The following is an 18,692-nucleotide window of genomic DNA, read 5'->3' as shown; positions in this document are numbered from 1 at the left end:
CGGGAAACAGAGCCAGGTCAGAACCATATAAACAAGCTATAGCAATAAACAGGCACACGGGGGTCAGCACACAAGACCAAAGGCAAAAGTATAACTGGCAGGGATTGAAGCTACCCAGAGGTTTATGAAGCTCTCCCAGAACCAGAAAGAGGCCACAATCATTAACCCCAAGTGTGCAGGTCAAAACCTGCACAGAGCTCCAGACATTAACCCCCCGGTGTGCAGCTCAAAAACCTGCATTGGGATCATGACAGTACCCCCCTCTCAACGGGGGGCCTCTGGACCCCCAGGCTTCCCCGGGTACTTGGCATGGAATGCCCGAACCAGGCGATCCGCATGTACCGAATGAGCAGGGACCCATGAGCGCTCTTCTGGTCCATATCCCTTCCAGTGGACCAGATACTGCAAAGAGCGGCGCACCCGCCGAGAGTCCACAATATGTCCGACCTCATACTCCAATTGACCCTCCACCAGCACTGGAGGAACAACAGTCTCAGAGTTCTCTTTGACAGATCCTGCTGGTTTCAACAGAGACTTATGGAACACATTAGATATTTTAAGGAGGCGGGGAGACGCAACCTATATGCCACAGGGTTGACTATCTCCATAATCTCATACGGACCAATGAACTTTGGTCCCAACTTAACTGATGGTACCTTCAAGTTGATGTTACGTGTGGAGAGCCAAACCTTCTCTCCCACCTGAAACATGTCTCCCGAGGCTCTCTTTTTGTCCGCAAAATATTTGTATCTCCCCTGGGCCCGAGAGATATTACGCCGGACTTCAGCCCAGAGGTTTTTTAACCGTTGAACAGACCCCTCTGCTCCTGGACAACCGGAATCCACCCGAGAAAACTCCCCAAAATGCGGATTAAAGCCGTAGTTAATCAGGAATGGGGACATGTTGGTGGACTGACTCACCCGGTTGTTAAAAGCAAATTCAGCCAACGGTAACGCATCACACCAATCCTCCTGTCTGGCGGAGGTCAGACACCTGAGAATTTGTTCCAGGGATTGATTGGTGCGTTCCGTCTGACCATTGCTCTCCGGGTGATATGCCGACGAGAAGGAGAGTGAGATGCCCAATTTCATACAGAACGCCCTCCAAAATTTGGCCACAAACTGCACACCTCTGTCAGACACAACATTCAGGGGTACCCCATGCAATCGGACCACATGCTGCACAAACAACCTTGACAATGTTTCTGCTGAAGGTAATGCTGCCAAGGGAATGAAATGGGCCTGTTTAGAAAACCTGTCCACCACCACCCAGATCACGGTATTGCCCCTGGAAGGTGGAAGACCGGTAATAAAATCCATGGAAAGATGAGTCCATGGCCTATCAGGAACCGGTAAAGGTATGAGTTCCCCAGCCGGTCGGTTATGCGAGCTTTTGGAACGGGCACACATGCCACAAGCAGAAACAAATTCCTTGACATCGGCCCTTAATGAAGGCCACCAAAAACCCCTGGTTACTGTCTCTCTAGTGGCCGTGATACCTGGATGAGCACTCAGCCTAGAATCATGAAACTCCTGCAGAAGTCTAGGCTGCAATGAATCTGGAACAAACAGTTTATTGCTTGGCCTGGTTGCCGGAGCTAGGGCCTGAGCCCTTAGGATTTCATGTTCCAACTCAGTTGAGACCCCCGCCACTACCACCCCTGGGGGAAGAATGGAGGACGGCGGCTCAGGGGGAGACACTGGATCAAAACTTCTGGACAGGGCATCCGCTTTAACATTTTTGGATCCTGGTCGAAAAGTAATTGAGAACTGAAATCGTGAAAAAAAAAAAGTGACCAACGGGCCTGTCTAGGAGTAAGCCTCTTAGCAGATTCAAGGTATGCCAAATTTTTGTGATCCGTGACAACCGTGATAGGGTGAGCCGCCCCTTCCAAAAAGTGTCTCCATTCCTCAAATGCCAGCTTGACCGCAAGAAGTTCTCTATTGCCTACATCATAGTTTTTCTCAGCTGAAGAGAACTTCTTGGAGAAGAAGGCACAGGGTTTGAGATTGGTAAGGGTGGCCGGACCCTGGGACAGCACAGCCCCCACCCCCACTTCAGAAGCATCCACCTCCACAATGAATGGTTTGGACGGGTCAGGTTGCACCAACACCGGGGCAGACATAAAACATTTCTTAATTGCTGAGAAGGATTCCTTAGCGAGTACAGACCAATTTTTTACATCAGCTCCCTTCTGGGTAAGATCCGTGAGTGGTTTAACCACTTGTGAGAAACCTTTAATGAATCTCCGGTAATAGTTCGCAAATCCTAAGAAGCGCTGGAGCCCCTTGAGATCTCGAGGCTGAACCCAGTCAGCGATCGCCAGCACCTTCTTAGGATCCATACGAAACCCCTCACAGGACACAATCAACCCCAAAAAAGACAACTCCTGTACAAAAAACGAACATTTTTCCAGTTTGGTGAACAATTGGTTCTCCCTGAGTCTCTGGAGAACAGTCTTTAGATGTTGCAAGTGAGATTGACTGTCCGGGGAATACACCAAAATATCATCCAAATAAATAATAACAAAACGGCCTATCAGATCAGAAAACACAACATTGATGAAATTTTGGAAAATAGCAGGTGCATTAGTTAACCCAAATGGCATTACCAGGTTCTCGAAGAGTCCCTCTGATGTGAGGAATGCCGTTTTCCACTCGTCCCCTTCCCGAACCCTTATCAGATTGTAGGCTCCCCGCAGATCCAACTTGGAGAACCATTGGGCCCCAGCTAACTGGTTACATAAATCTGGGATGAGGGGAAGCGGGTAAGAGTTCCTAACCGTTATCTTGTTCAGTTCCCGAAAGTCGAGGCACGGCCGCAAACCACCATCTTTTTTCTTCACAAAGAAGAACCCTGCTGCCACAGGTGACACAGAAGGCCTGATATGCCCTTTGCGGAGACTCTCAGCTATATACTCCTTCATGGCTTGGCGCTCAGGCCCAGACAAATTGAACAATCGAGCCTTAGGTAACTTGGCTCCGGGTACTAAATCAATGGCACAATCATAGGGTCTATGTGGTGGCAGCGCCTCAGCCTCACTTTCGGAAAAAACGTCTTCGAAATCTTTCAGGTACTCCGGAATACCTTCCAGATCGACAGACGACACAGACACTGATTTAACAGCGTTAACAAGATGTCCCCGGTTACCACATTTACTATTGCATCCCCATTGAGTGATTTCCCCTGTAACCCAATCAATGGTAGGATTATGGCATTGAAGCCAAGGCATCCCCAGTACCAGTCCTGCAGGCAAGTTATCTACCACCAGACAACTTAGTTTCTCCACATGAGTGGAACCCACTTTTAGAGAAAAAAGTTCAGACCTGCAACAGATACCGTCTTGGGTAAGAGGAGATGAGTCAATTGCCACAAGTTTAACAGGATCGTGAAGCCTGACTGTCCCTATCTTATAAAGAGTCATAACCTTGGTATCAATCAGGTTCACAGCCGAACCGCAGTCAATAAAAGCAGTAGTCTGAACAGGACCATAACCAAGTTCCAGTTCCACCTGCAGCACCATTTTTGCACATGAGGAAAATTGTACCTGAAGGTCTGGGTAGCCTCCTCGATTACTACCCAGACCTAGTCGTTTCCCGCCATCTTGGAGGATGACGGACAGGAGGGGCAGTCCAGATTTCCCACAATAGAAGCACAACTGCTTTTCCCGGCGGCTTCTTTCCTTTCCCTCACAGGTGACAGCGTTCACCTCCATAGCCATAGGAAGAGTCTGGGTCTCATCTCCACTGAAGAATAAGGGCGTTTCCCATTGCATAATGCCTCTAGCCTGCAGCCTGCGATCCATGCGAACCGCTTGGACCATGGCATCCTCCAGGGAGTCAGGCGGAGGATGACGTGCCAAAGCATCCTTCAGACGTTCACACAGGCCTCTGTGGAACAGCCCCCGCAGGGCGGCGTCACTCCAGGAAATTTCCGCTGCCCAGCGTCTGAATTCAGTACAGAACCATTCGGCCGAGTGCTCCCCCTGACAGACACTCATCACTTTGTCCTCAGCCAACCGCACTCTATCAGGCTCATCATAAATAAGCCCTAAGGCTTCAAAAAATGCATCCACAGACATTCTCTCAGGGGCAGAAGAGGAAAGCGAGAATGCCCAGGCTTGTGGGGACCCCCTAAGCAGGGACATCACCACCCCCACCCTCTGTTTCTCATCCCCAGAGGAGCGGGGTCTCAAAGAAAAAAAAAAGCTTACAGCCCTCCTTAAATGCCCTGAAATCATCCTTGTTACCAGAAAATATATCTGGCAATTTAACCGGGGATTCAGGTGGGACTAAAATGACATCTCTATTCCCCACCTGCTGGAAGCCAGCGGAAAGTACCCCCTGAACTGAGTCCTCAACCCGCCGTTGGGACTGGGCCAGAGCTTGGTGTTCCAAACTAAGCTTCTGCAGTGACTGAGTCAAGCTTTTCACCTGCTCAGATAAAGCACACATTGGGTCCATGCTGCAGAAGTGAGGAGAGAAAAAAAAAATTGTAGGCCAGTTATAATGTCAGAGACACCGCACTGAACTTGCTCACTGAGCCAGTGCGCGAGTCCTGAGTAAGCGAAAGCGTGCTCAAAGCTACTTGTCGAGCGGGCAGCAGCCGAGTAGATGCGTATTTCAGAGCCGCAGGGCCTGAAGCACGTGACTGCTAGAGGCGTGGCCTAAACTCCACAGAGCTAGGAGCTGCAAGACAATTCCTAGCAGAGTAACTGCGAGACAAAGTTACCAAGGGGCATAGACAGGGAGAATAGTCAGGACGTAGCCAATGTGTCACACACAGAGATAGCTGCAAGGTACCAAAGGGGCGAGCAGAGAGTAGTCAGGTCACAGGCAATGAGTCATACACAGATAATAACGCAGTACAAAATCAACAGGCAAACTCACAACGGGAAACAGCCGGGTCAGAACCATATAAACAAGCTATAGCAACAAACAGGCACACGGGGGTCAGCACACTAGGCCAAAGGCAAAAGTATAACTGGCAGGGATTGAAGCTACCCAGAGGTTTATGAAGCTCTCCCAGAACCAGAAAGAGGCCACAATCATTAACCCCAAGTGTGCAGGTCAAAACCTGCACAGAGCTCCAGACATTAACCCCCGGTGTGCAGCTCAAAAACCTGCATTGGGATCATGACACATTTTCTGTGGATTTTGCGACAAAACTGCTTCAATTTTGTGACAAAATCTGCATAGGTTACAATTAATTACATGCTGCAAATCCGCACCAAATGTCCATTCCCAAGCAGAAAATGTATATAAAATGTAGATGAATTTTTAAAAATCACATCTATATTATTTTGCGGATTGTCCACACAGAAATCCATGCAGCAGATCTGCAATAGATAGGGTGTATGGGCACATGACCTCTTTGTACAGTCAGGTCCAACGTGATGATCATTAAGAGTTTGTTCCCACGGTCAGTAAACGCTGCGGGTTTGATGCTGTGTACATCTGCAGCGGTAAGATGTTACAGCATAGTGGATAGGATTTCAAGAAATCCCATGTCCGCTATGCGTTCAGAGACGCCCGCGGCATCCCTGCGTAAACGGACATGTGGCGCATTTTCCCAGACCGCAGCATGTATATTTATGTTGCGGAGATGCTCAGTGTCTGCACCATAAATTACCCATAGGATTTAATTAGATGCGGTAAAACCACACTGTCTTATGGTCACATGCGTATTAAGTGCGGGAACGCAGCTTACTATGCATGTGAACTAATTTAAATAAAGGTGCCATAGTTCGCGTCCACTGCAGTTCTCGCCATGAGCTGAGCTGACTACGAGAACTGCACATGATCGCTGGGGACAGGATTATCTCCGGTCACAGGCCAAGTTCTCGCGATCAGCTGATTGTGAGAACTGGAGTGCAGGTGACCGCCGGGGACCGAGTTATCTCTGTTGGTCATCTACAAGCTCCACTGTGTCTGGATGTCAGGCTACATGGTGGCATAATGCCACCGTTCAGCCAAAGGCATCCAGATGTAGCAGAGCTGGACTCGTCGTAGGACAGTATGTGTATCTTCTCGGCAGACAGGTAAGGATATTGTTGCATTTTTATTTTATTTTTCTTTCAGTGCAGAAGCTGATCTAGCAGGCTCAGACGCTGCCGAGCTGTGATTGGTATAGTCTGGAAACGAGGTGTGAAGATGCTCACATCACCAGAGAAGACTGACGAAACATGTAGTTTAACTACAAGCAGAGATTTCACATATTGTTCTCCAAAAACAACAGATATAAATATCCGTGCAATAGAGCAATGGAGCGCAAAAAGGTAAAATAAGCAACAGAATCAAATGAGCTCAGGGATTTTTATAAAACATTTAACTTTTTTATTTTAACCCCTTCCCGACTTGCGCTGTACTAGTACTGCTCTGCAGGAATTGTGTTCCCGCAAACAGCAGTACTAGTATGGCGCACCAATCACGCGGCCTCACGCTGAGTGCTGTGGCGATCGGTTGCGGGTGTCAGCTGTATTTGAGAGCTGACACCCCGCAGCAATGCCCACGATCGGTGCTAGCGGCATAGAGAAGCATTGCGCAGGGAGGGAGCTCCCTGCGTGCTTCCATCAGGACTTTGCGATGTGATCGCGTTGGCCTGATGGTCTCCATGGAGACCTCCTGCAGGGAGGTGGCTTGTGAGCGCCTACTTCTCTGCCTGTCAGGTCCTGATCTGATACTCTGCAGTGCGATCAGTAATCTGACATTGTATAATGATGTCCCATCCTGGGACGATGTAAAAAAAAATAGAATGTGTGAAAATTTTTTTTAAATATTGCTGAATAAAGAAAAATAAATCTTTTCCAATAAATACATTAATTTATGTAAATACAAAAACAATAAAAGTACACATATTTGGTATGGCCGTGTTCCTAACGACCCGACCTATAAAACTGTCCCACTAGTTAACCCCTTCAGTGAACATCAAAAAAAAAACCTAGGCAAAAAACAATGCTTTATCATCATACCACCCAACAAAAAGTGCAATAATACGCGATTAAAAAAGACAGATGTAAATAAAAATGATAACACTGAAAACATCTTGTCCCGCAAAAAATGAGCCGCCATACAGCTCCATCAGCAGAAAAATAAAAAAAATTATAGCTCTCAGAATAAAGTGATGCAAAATAATTAATTTTTTACAAAATAGTTTTTATTGTGTAAAAGCACCAAAACATAAAAAAAGATATAAATGAAGTATCCCTGTAATCGTACTGACCTGAAGAATAAAACTGCTTTATCAATTTTACTATACGGGGAACGGTATTAAAAACAATTCCTGAATTGCTGGTTTTTGTTCATTCTGTCTTCCAAAAATCTGAATAGAAAGTGATCAAAAAATGTTATGTGCCTGAAATTGGTAACAATAAAACTGTCCGTTCGTACCGCAAAAAACAAGCCATAATGTGACTGTCGGCCAAAATATGAAAAAATTATACCTTTCAAAATATAGTGATGCAAAAGCTAATTTTTGCAATAAAAAGCGTCTTTTAGTGTGTGACAGCAGCCAAACATAAAAACCCGATATAAATCTGGTATCGCTGTAAACGCACTGACCCGAAGAATGAAGTCGCCTAATCACTTATACCGCACGAGGAATGGCATAAAAAATAAATAAAACCAATTCTTCACCTGCTGTTGATTTTTTTCATTCTGCCTCCCAAAGATCGCAGAAAGGCTCGGCGCACATTTATCCTGCGCTCTGCGCTGAGCTCTTACACCGGTGTTTCCGTGTAAATCTCTGAAATACGTGATTCCAACAGAACCCCCGGCAGAAAATTCCCTATAATGAGGCAGATAGAGGCACTGTGGACGCCATAGGACCTGTGATCCGGTGGTGTCCGTCTTTTTAGGATTGCATAAAAGTGTCATCGTCCACAGTTTTGTGCACTTCTGAAAAGGACACCACTGAACATAGGCCAGACAGAGTCTAGAGTAAATCTGCTGCCTCATAGTAAATGGATCCCTCGGTGGTTTTATCTGTCACGTCACTCGGAGTTTTAAGTGCTCAGCGTAGAGCGGCGGATAAATGTGATCCCAAATGTTAGCCGGATAAATGTGATCCCAAATGTTATTTAAAATGTTCCCAATAAAAGCTTCAACTAAATTCACAAAAAAAGCAAGTCCCCACTCAGGTCTGTCATCTGTTAATGGGAATATGGGGGGCTTCCACATTACTGATAGCACAAAGACTCTGGAAAAGCTAAATGGCTCCCCAAAAGTAATTCAGCGAATTCTTTGCTCCCAAATCCAAATGCCCCCTCCCTTCTGAGCCCCAGTGTGCCTAAGCCACATATAGCGTCCACATGTTTGGCATTTCTGTAGCGATGAGAGCCCACCTAATTTACAAGTGCTTGTCTCCAGAAGCATGAGCTGGGCATAATGTACTGGGAACTATAATGGCAGTTTGGAACTTTCACTCAGCAACATCCAATACTGCCTGTTTCTGGAAAGCACCCATGGAGTCAAAATCATCACTACATCTGTAGATAAATTCCCAAAGGGTTATAATTTACAAAATGGTGTCACTTGTGGGGGGGTTTCCATTGTTTAGGCACATCAGGTGCTCTCCAAACACTAAATGGCATCCGCTAATTATCTATTCTATTATTTCTAAACACTGTTTTTTGATGATCATTTTGTATCTCTGTTCATACTGCACCCACACACACAAATGATACATCATTTGAAAGGTAAACTTGGCCCCTTCAGCAAGAAAATTGCCAAACAAACCACACATCCACGATTTGATCACAAAATACAGTTTAAACATTAATTTTCATAAACTGCAGTAAGGAAAAATGACCTGCAGGAGGCACCACAGTACCCCAAAGCACACTACCACAAAGCTGGTTACAGATATCACAAACAAATCCAAACATTTACCTTGGGGGCTTTCCAGCTTATAGAACTGCTTGCCCAGCCTATTTTAGCCAAATTGGAGGATTGCACACTACACTGTAAGTGAGGCACATATGCAAACACATTTGTAAACATGCACTGCCTATTGAATTGCACACTTGCTTCGTTCATACTCCACTCACACAAACAACTGATACACCATTTGAAAGGTCAAATTACCTGCAGGTGGCAGCACACTACCCCAAAGCATACTACCACAAAACTGCTTACAGACATCACAAGCAAATCCAAACATTTGCCTTGGGGTCTTTCCAGCTTGCTCAAGTGCTTGCCCAGGCTATTTCAGGCACATTAGAGGATTGCACACTTCACTGCAGGTGAGTCACATATGCAAATACATTTGTAAACATGCACTGCTTTTTTGCTGATTACTTCGCCCCACACACATGATACACCATTTGAAAGGTAAACTTGCCCCCTTCAGCAAGAAAAGAGCCAAACAACCACACATCCACGATTTTATTACTAAATACAGTTTAAACATTAATTTTCATAAACCTGCAGAAAGACACAATGACTCGCAGATGGCACCTCAACCGGAAGACATGTTTTGGCTTCTACTTATCAAAACAATTTATTGTTATTACCAAGCTACATATATAAATACCTGTCTGTGTTCATCAGCTCATGAAATACAATTACATTTGACCCGTTTGCTTTTTCTGAAATTGCCTGCGCCCCCGATAACCAATGTGCCAAAATTTTGCACGCGCCAGCTAGTTCCAGTAAATGTTACATTCAAAAAGTGAAATGGCGCTCCTTCCCTTCCAAGCTGTGCCGTGTGCCCAAACAGAAGTATTCCCCCACATATGGGGTATCAGTGTATTTGAAATTTCACAAATTGTGTGGAGCAATTTTTCCTTTTACCATTCAGAAAATGCAAAATATGGAGCTAAAAAAGATTTATTTTGGAAAAATGTGATTTTCTTTTATTTCCACAGTCTAGTTTCTAAAATGGTCCCCTTGTGGGGGGGTTTCCACTGTTTAGGCACATCGGGGACTTTCCAAACATGGCATGATGTCCGCTAATTATTCCAGTATATTTTACATTCAAAAAGTCAAATGGCGCTCCTTCGCTTCCAAGCCAAACAGTAGATTTCCCCCACATATGGGGTATCGGCATGCTCAGGAGAAATTGCACAACAAAATGTATGGTCCATTTTCTCCTGTTACCCTTGCCAAAGTAAAAAAAATTAGGTCTAAAGGAAAATTTTTGTGAAAGAAAAGTAAATGTTTATTTTTTTTCTCCACATTACAAAAATTCCTGTGAAGCACCTGAAGGGTTAATAAACTTCTTGAATGTGGTTTTGAGCACCTTAAGGGGTGCAGTTTTTAGAATGGTGTCACTTTTGGGTATTTTCTGCCATGTAGACCCCTCAAAGTGACTTCAAATGTGAGGTGGTCCCTAAACAAAATGGTTTTGCAAATTTGGTTGTAAAAATGAGAAATCACTGGTCAACTTTTTACCCTTGTAACTGCATAACAAAAAAAATATGTTTCCTAAATTGTGTTGATGTAACGTAGACATGTGGGAAATGTTATTTATTAAGTATTTTGTGTGACATATCTCTGTGATTTAAGGGCATAAAAATTCAAAGTTTGAAAATTGCAAAATTTTCAAAATTTTCTCCAAATTTCCCCTTTTTTTTTCCACAGATATATGCAAGTTATATCAAACAAATGTTACCACTATCATAAAGTACAATATGTCACAAGAAAACATTCTCAGAATAACCGGGATGCATTGAAGCGTTCCAGAGTTATGACCTCATAAAGTGACAGTGGTCAGAATTTTAAAAACTGGCCCAGTCAGGAAGGTGAAAACAGGCTTTGGGGTTAATCATGTGACAAGACTAGCACAGGTTGCAATTTTATTTATAGCCGGATGCCATTTTATCTAATTTTCAGAGAACCACTTTCAAAGGAATCTCAACAGGTTTTTGCCACCTGAACTGAGAACAGCATGATGTAGGTGTAGAGGCTCGGATTCCAGTGATGTGTTACTTACTGGGCTGCTTGCTAGTTTTGATAAAATCTGCAGTTTTATCAGCAGGAGATTATCACTAGAGGACTAGTAATTCTGCTGTCATGTAATCCTCCATATTCATCAGCTCTGTGTAGCTCTACCCCCACCACTGACTGGCAGTTTTCTGCCTATGCACAGTGTACACAGCTGCCAATCAGTGGCATGCGCGGGGTTATACAAAACTATAAATTAGAGGACTGGAAGATCTGCAGCAAAGAAAACTTTTATCAAAATGACAGCAAGCAGCCCAATAAGGAATCAGAGTCTCTGCCCCTACGTTATGCTGCTCTCATATGGGGTAAAAACCTTCTGACAGAATCCCTTATAAAGAAAAAAAAAACTACGTTAGAATTTAAAATCTTGGGGGAAAAAGCATGGATTTCACTGTAGATTTCTCTTGAAAATCGCATCAGATTTTTCTGCCTAAAAAACCCTGTTTTAGCTTGAATTTTGAAGCGGATCTCCTCCTAAATTCATATGTAAAAAAAAAACCTTCAAAAACTCTTTGGCCACTGTATGACATTGATTCTACACATTGCATGTATACCAACTTGTACGTCAGTTCATTTTTTTCGTTTTTTCTTTAGATTCTTGCACTCCGTGCAGACAAGAGTGTGCCCTCCCTTACTTGAGCTGGACATTATGCTTATATTGGTTCCCATTGCTGGGTATTAGTGATGAGCGAACGTGCACGGATAAGCGGTTGTCCAAACATGCTCAATTGCTAATCGAGTGACTTCAGCACTCTCGAAAAATATGTACGCACTCATACTATCCAATCATACTATTCCTTTCATTTTGTACTTTGAAATAAAATTGCGCTATATCTCAAGCAGTAGCCTTCTTTAAAGCTGTATCAGAACCTTAGTGTTAAAAACTTGGCAATACACATGCTCAGATAACGCCTTATCCCAACATGTTCGCTCATCACTTCTGGGTATATTCGAGAACTAGTCTTGTTTGGTCTTTGTTCACATTGAGGTTATTTTTGACACATGGTAAGGTTTTATTACTAGGGGTGAGGACCATCCTGATTGGGTACACCTCGTTGCTGGTTGGATGAGATATTCATAGATGAAATTGTATGGTAATGAGCTGTAACAGCAGTGGGCTGGGGCTGCACTTACAGCTCTGCTGCGTTGTAACAGCAGTGGGCTGGGGCTGCACTTACAGCCCTGCTGCATTGTAACAACAGTGGGCTGGGGCTGCACTTATAGCTCTGCTGCGTTGTAACAGCAGTGGGCTGGGGCTGCACTTACAGCTCTGCTGCGTTGTAACAGCAGTGGGCTGGGGCTGCACTTACAGCCCTGCTGCGTTGTAACAGCAGTGGGCTGGGGCTGCACTTATAGCTCTGCTGCGTTGTAACAGCAGTGGGCTGGGGCTGCACTTACGGCTCTGCTGCGTTGTAACAGCAGTGGGCTGGGGCTGCACTTACAGCCCGGCTGCGTTGTAACAGCAGTGGGCTGGGGCTGCACTTACAGCCCTGCTGCATTGTAACATTGTAACAGCAGTGGGCTGGGGCTGCACTTACAGCTGTGCTGCGTTGTAACAGCAGTGGGCTGGGGCTGCACTTACAGCTGTGCTGCGTTGTAACAGCAGTGGGCTGGGGCTGCGCTTACAGCTGTGCTGCGTTGTAACAGCAGTGGGCTGGGGCTGCACTTACAGCTCTGCTGCGTTGTAACAGCAGTGGGCTGGGGCTGCGCTTACAGCTCTGCTGCGTTGTAACAGCAGTGGGCTGGGGCTGCACTTACAGCTCTGCTGCGTTGTAACAGCAGTGGGCTGGGGCTGCACTTACAGCTCTGCTGCGTTGTAACAGCAGTGGGCTGGGGCTGCACTTACAGCTGTGCTGCGTTGTAACAGCAGTGGGCTGGGGCTGCACTTACAGCTGTGCTGCGTTGTAACAGCAGTGGGCTGGGGCTGCACTTACAGCTGTGCTGCGTTGTAACAGCAATGGGCTGGGGCTGCACTTACAGCTCTGCTGCGTTGTAACAGCAGTGGGCTGGGGCTGCACTTACAGCTCTGCTTCGTTGTAACAGCAGTGGGCTGGGGCTGCACTTACAGCTCTGCTGCGTTGTAACAGCAGTGGGCTGGGGCTGCACTTACAGCTCTGCTGCGTTGTAACAGCAGTGGGCTGGGGCTGCAATTACAGCTGTGCTGCGTTGTAACAGCAGTGGGCTGGGGCTGCACTTACAGCCCTGCTGCATTGTAACAGCAGTGGGCTGGGGCTGCACTTACAGCCCTGCTGCGTTGTAACAGCAGTGGGCTGGGCCTGCACTCACAGCCGTGCTGCATTGTAACAGCAGTGGGCTGGGGCTGCACTTACAGCTCTGCTGCGTTGTAACAGCAGTGGGCTGGGGCTGCACTTACAGCTCTGCTGCGTTGTAACAGCAATGGGCTGGGGCTGCACTTACAGCCCTGCTGCGTTGTAACAGCAGTGGGCTGGGGCTGCACTTACAGCCCTGCTGTGTTGTAACAGCAGTGGGCTGGGGCTGCAATTACAGCCCTGCTGTGTTGTAACAGCAGTGGGCTGGGGCTTCACTTACAGCCCTGCTGCGTTGTAACAGCAGTGGGCTGGGGCTGCACTTATAGCTCTGCTGCGTTGTAACAGCAGTGGGCTGGGGCTGCACTTACGGCTCTGCTGCGTTGTAACAGCAGTGGGCTGGGGCTGCACTTACAGCCCTGCTGCGTTGTAACAGCAGTGGGCTGGGGCTGCACTTACAGCCCTGCTGCATTGTAACATTGTAACAGCAGTGGGCTGGGGCTGCACTTACAGCTGTGCTGCGTTGTAACAGCAGTGGGCTGGGGCTGCACTTACAGCTGTGCTGCGTTGTAACAGCAGTGGGCTGGGGCTGCACTTACAGCTGTGCTGCGTTGTAACAGCAGTGGGCTGGGGCTGCACTTACAGCTCTGCTGCGTTGTAACAGCAGTGGGCTGGGGCTGCACTTACAGCTCTGCTGCGTTGTAACAGCAGTGGGCTGGGGCTGCACTTACAGCTCTGCTGCGTTGTAACAGCAGTGGGCTGGGGCTGCACTTACAGCTGTGCTGCGTTGTAACAGCAGTGGGCTGGGGCTGCACTTACAGCTGTGCTGTGTTGTAACAGCAGTGGGCTGGGGCTGCACTTACAGCTGTGCTGCGTTGTAACAGCAGTGGGCTGGGGCTGCACTTACAGCTGTGCTGCGTTGTAACAGCAATGGGCTGGGGCTGCACTTACAGCTCTGCTGCGTTGTAACAGCAGTGGGCTGGGGCTGCACTTACAGCTCTGCTGCGTTGTAACAGCAGTGGGCTGGGGCTGCACTTACAGCTCTGCTGCGTTGTAACAGCAGTGGGCTGGGGCTGCACTTACAGCTGTGCTGCGTTGTAACAGCAGTGGGCTGGGGCTGCAATTACAGCTGTGCTGCGTTGTAACAGCAGTGGGCTGGGGCTGCACTTACAGCCCTGCTGCGTTGTAACAGCAGTGGGCTGGGGCTGCACTTACAGCCCTGCTGCGTTGTAACAGCAGTGGGCTGGGCCTGCACTCACAGCCGTGCTGCATTGTAACAGCAGTGGGCTGGGGCTGCACTTACAGCTCTGCTGCGTTGTAACAGCAGTGGGCTGGGGCTGCACTTACAGCTCTGCTGCGTTGTAACAGCAATGGGCTGGGGCTGCACTTACAGCCCTGCTGCGTTGTAACAGCAGTGGGCTGGGGCTGCACTTACAGCCCTGCTGTGTTGTAACAGCAGTGGGCTGGGGCTGCAATTACAGCCCTGCTGTGTTGTAACAGCAGTGGGCTGGGGCTGCACTTACAGCTCTGCTGCGATGTAACAGCAATGGGCTGGGGCTGCACTTACAGCTCTGCTGCGTCGTAAAAGCAGTGGGCTGGGGCTGCACTTACAGCTCTGCTGCGTTGTAACAGCAGTGGGCTGGGGCTGCAATTACAACCCTGCTGCGTTGTAACAGCAGTGGGCTGGGGCTGCACTTACAGCCGTGCTGCGTTGTAACAGCAGTGGGCTGGGGCTGCACTTACAGCTCTGCTGCGATGTAACAGCAGTGAGCTGGGGCTGCACTTACAGCTGTGCTGCGTTGTAACAGCAGTGGGCTGGGGCTGCACTTACAGCTCTGCTGCGATGTAACAGCAGTGGGCTGGGGCTGCACTTACAGCTGTGTTGCATTGTAACAGCAGTGGGCTGGGGCTGCACTTACAGCTCTGCTGCGATGTAACAGCAGTGGGCTGGGGCTGCACTTACAGCTGTGCTGCGTTGTAACAGCAGTGGGCTGGGGCTGCAATTACAGCCCTGCTGTGTTGTAACAGCAGTGGGCTGGGGCTGCACTTACAGCTCTGCTGCGTTGTAACAGCAGTGGGCTGGGGCTGCACTTACAGCTCTGCTGCGATGTAACAGCAGTGGGCTGGGGCTGCACTTACAGCTGTGCTGCGTTGTAACAGCAGTGGGCTGGGGCTGCACTTACAGCTGTGCTGCGTTGTAACAGCAGTGGGCTGGGGCTGCACGTACAGCTCTGCTGCGTTGTAACAGCAGTGGGCTGGGGCTGCACTTACAGCTCTGCTGTGTTGTAACAGCAGTGGGCTGGGGCTGCACTTACAGCTCTGCTGCGTTGTAACAGCAGTGGGCTGGGGCTGCACTTACAGCTCTGCTGCGTTGTAACAGCAGTGGGCTGGGGCTGCACTTACAGCTCTGCTGCGTTGTAACAGCAGTGGGCTGGGGCTGCAATTATAGCCCTGCTGCGTTGTAACAGCAGTGGACTGGGGCTGCACTTACAGCTGTGCTGCGTTGTAACAGCAGTGGGTTGGGGCTGCACTTACAGCTCTGCTGCGATGTAACAGCAGTGGACTGGGGCTGCACTTACAGCTCTGCTGCCTCTCTGCATATTCTCCAAGTCACTGAAACATGGGTGACCTAGAAACAGAAGGCAGTGTAATGCAGACGAGGAATGGCCACAGGCTGAGGGTACAGCAGCAATCAGCAGACAAGCACAAAGATTAGATACAGATGTGCTCAAAAGTTTACATACCCCGGCAGTATTTTTGCATTTGGATGTTTTGGGTTGTCATTATGATTTTAAAAGAGAAAACACAGTAGTTTGACAATAAATGGCTTCACCCAACCACTATCCATGAGCGGAGAAAAAGTTTTATTGTTATCATTCATATTCTCTGGCCAAGAAGCTAAAATTCTGCCAGGGTATGTAAACTTTTGAGCACAACTGTAATATAATATAAATATTTACTAATCAGTTTATAAAACAAAGAAAAGGATGCTAAACAGTGTATAAATAAGGCTACTTTCACACTTGCGTTTTTTGCGCTGCGTGCGCAGTGCAAACGCGCATAAAAGCGCATCATGCGTTTTTTAATGCGTTTTCTTGTTTTTTTGCGCATGGTTTTTGCAAACGACATGCGCATGACCATGCGCACGTCAGCGCTCCCATAGACTTTAATGGGTTTTGGGTGAATTTCGTGCGCATTGCGTGCGCATGCGTTTTTTTGAGACAGGTCGGACGCACAAAAAATGCAACCGGATGCATTTTGTGCGCCCGGGCGCACACTACAAAAAAACGCATGCGCATACAAACGCATGAATATGCGCACCCATGTTAAGGCTGGTTTCACATTAGCGCTTTTTAAGCGCACGCACGGCCGGGGGTAGCTCCGCCCCCGAGCCGGCTCTCTGCCCGGCGTGCCCGCCCCTTGCTTGTAGCGCCGCCTCCTAGCGCACAGCGGCGCCTGCGATCGGCGCACCCTATCTTTAGCATAGGGTGCGCAGATCGTGCGCAGGCCGTGCGCTAGTTGCGCTTTGACCTGCGCTGCGCACTTTTGACGGTGCGCCGAGCACGCCGAAATCCGAAAAGTTTGATTTTGGCGCGCACGGCGCACCGTCAAAAGTGCGCAGCGCAGGTCAAAGCGCAACTAGCGCACGGCCTGCGCACGATCTGCGCACCCTATGCTAAAGATAGGGTGCGCCGATCGCAGGCGCCGCTGTGCGCTAGGAGGCGGCGCTACAAGCAAGGGGCGGGCACGCCGGGCAGAGAGCCGGCTCGGGGGCGGAGCTACCCCCGGCCGTGCGTGCGCTTAAAAAGCGCTAATGTGAAACCAGCCTAAGTATAGGAAAAAAAACGCATGTGTGCGCAAAAAAACGCAAGTGTGAAACCAGCCTAACAAATACAATTGCAGCAGTTTCTCTCAATAACACCCACTAAGACTATAAGCAGAAACAAAAATTAACAGTTATATGTGAGCAAAATACAACACAATTAACCCTTTCTCTGCATAAATCAATAAAACTATAGTGTTGTGCCAGTACATTAGTAATCGCCTACTCAGAGCAGGTTTTGAAGTGTCTCTTACAGAAGAGGCCTTTTATCCTAACTAACTGGACCTACTGTATATTCAGATGTAAAACGGTACTGGTACGTCCTGAGATTGACGTAGAAGGGTTCTTGCTGGACTGAGTCCGAGAATAATCAAACGCCATCTTGAAGCTCTTAGGGAATGCCAATCTCTCCAATGAAGTCCTCATGTGGCCTAGCCCAAGGTGCTGTTTACTTGGTTGTTCTCACCGAATCGGCTCATGTCAAGCTGAACAACGCATCCCATAGTCGCCAAAAACAGATTCAGGGTCGCACTGTCCTATCCAGGGCTGTGGAGTTGGAGTCGTAGTGTCTGTGAAATTGAGGAGTCAGAGTTGGAGGTTTGGCTTACCGACTCCACAGCCCTGGTTCTATCCAGACTTTATGCAAGGATGCGCAGCTTCCCTTGCACTCAGTCTCATGTACAACTACTCCCAACCGCCAAATAATTGAGCTACAACTCTGGCCTCTCGCAGCTTCCTTCTACTGGCCAGATCGTATATTACATCACAAATCTCCAACAAAAAAGTAATCAATGATTAACCCTTACAAGCAGCGAGCAGGGAAAAGGCACAGAAGGCTGGAGAGATGTAAGTACAGCCTCCGCCCACTGCACTTACAGCTTATTACCGGACAATTTCATATTTCATGTATGGATTGCTTTTAAACTTCAAAGTAGAAGTCTACGAGAAAGATGAGGATTTACTTAGTATGAAAGCCCCTTCCATGCATGCTATGAGTGTGGGGTATAAAATCCTGATGATGGGTTCCTTTTAATCTCACACATGCATTGATAAGAACATATACATTTCTTTTCCCATCCCCTTATTGGATTGCCGCTATGAGCAGACGTGGATAATCTGCACATAAGACCCATGTATCCCTGCTGCCCCGCCATTCTTCTTCATACACAATGGACGTCACATCTGTGCATGTCTCATGCCTGGGCTGCAAACCTGCAAGTTATCGCAAAACGCAAAATGAATGATGGAGATGGTAAATGACACAGGGCTACAGCCTGGAATACTGAAATAGAGACATTAGCGGCACTACCTGTGAGCTGTGAAGTGTAAATTACATTCACAACCACTTACACAAGCACCAACAACTTCTTGCAAAAAATTATTTATTTTTTTTTACAAACACTGAAAAAGTCTTTTCAACTTCTGGTGTTTCTCAGCAGTATTCTCTGCATGCCCCCCTGCTCCATGCACTGTATGTGTCAGGATGTCAGCGAGCCGGCTCCCGTACGTATGATGTTTTTCCATTTCAGTGCACTCCCAGGTTTATTTGCAGATGAGATATACCTCAATGTTCTCTTTGAAGCAAGGAAAAATCAATGAAGTAACCATGTCGTCCTGTTTTCTCCGAGTTCATCTCTGCGGCAAACATTTCCGAGCACG

The 18,692-nt window shown here is 47.6% G+C and overlaps 1 protein-coding gene across 2 annotated transcripts in view; it reads left to right on the top strand.

Moving 5' to 3' along the window:
• TBCEL (tubulin folding cofactor E like) overlaps positions 1–18,692 on the top strand; it is a 192,349-nt gene that overhangs the window by 106,413 nt on the left and 67,244 nt on the right. The gene's annotated exons all lie outside the window — the stretch shown is intronic.

The sequence above is a fragment of the Dendrobates tinctorius genome, unplaced genomic scaffold (genome assembly GCF_039654945.1).
Source record: "Dendrobates tinctorius isolate UK_male_01 unplaced genomic scaffold, ASM3965494v1 ptg000303l, whole genome shotgun sequence".
In the NCBI taxonomy this organism is placed as follows: Eukaryota; Metazoa; Chordata; class Amphibia; order Anura; family Dendrobatidae; genus Dendrobates; species Dendrobates tinctorius.
The sequence above is the reverse complement of the archived record's forward strand: the minus strand, read 5'-3'. Positions and strand labels throughout refer to the sequence as shown.